This window comes from Cystoisospora suis, assembly GCF_002600585.1.
Source record: "Cystoisospora suis strain Wien I chromosome Unknown contig_1694, whole genome shotgun sequence".
NCBI lineage: Eukaryota > Apicomplexa > Conoidasida > Eucoccidiorida > Sarcocystidae > Cystoisospora > Cystoisospora suis.
In genome coordinates, this window is record NW_027154494.1 from 6,116 (window position 1) to 6,346 (window position 231).

Sequence of the window (231 nt, forward strand, 5' to 3'; positions counted from 1 at the left end):
GGAGACACCAACTACCCTCCGCTCCTCCGCGAAAAGCTCGTGTGTATAGAGAGGGCATGTGTACATACACCCTTGCTGATATAGATGAATGAAGAGACGGATGAAAAAGAAAAGATATGTATATCTGTATAGAGAGGCCTTCTTCCTCTTCTCTGTGGTCTTATTTCAAGAGAGAAACGAAAGCCCTCTCTACTTCTTCCGAGAAGATGAGAAAGAAAAGCTGTTGAATAT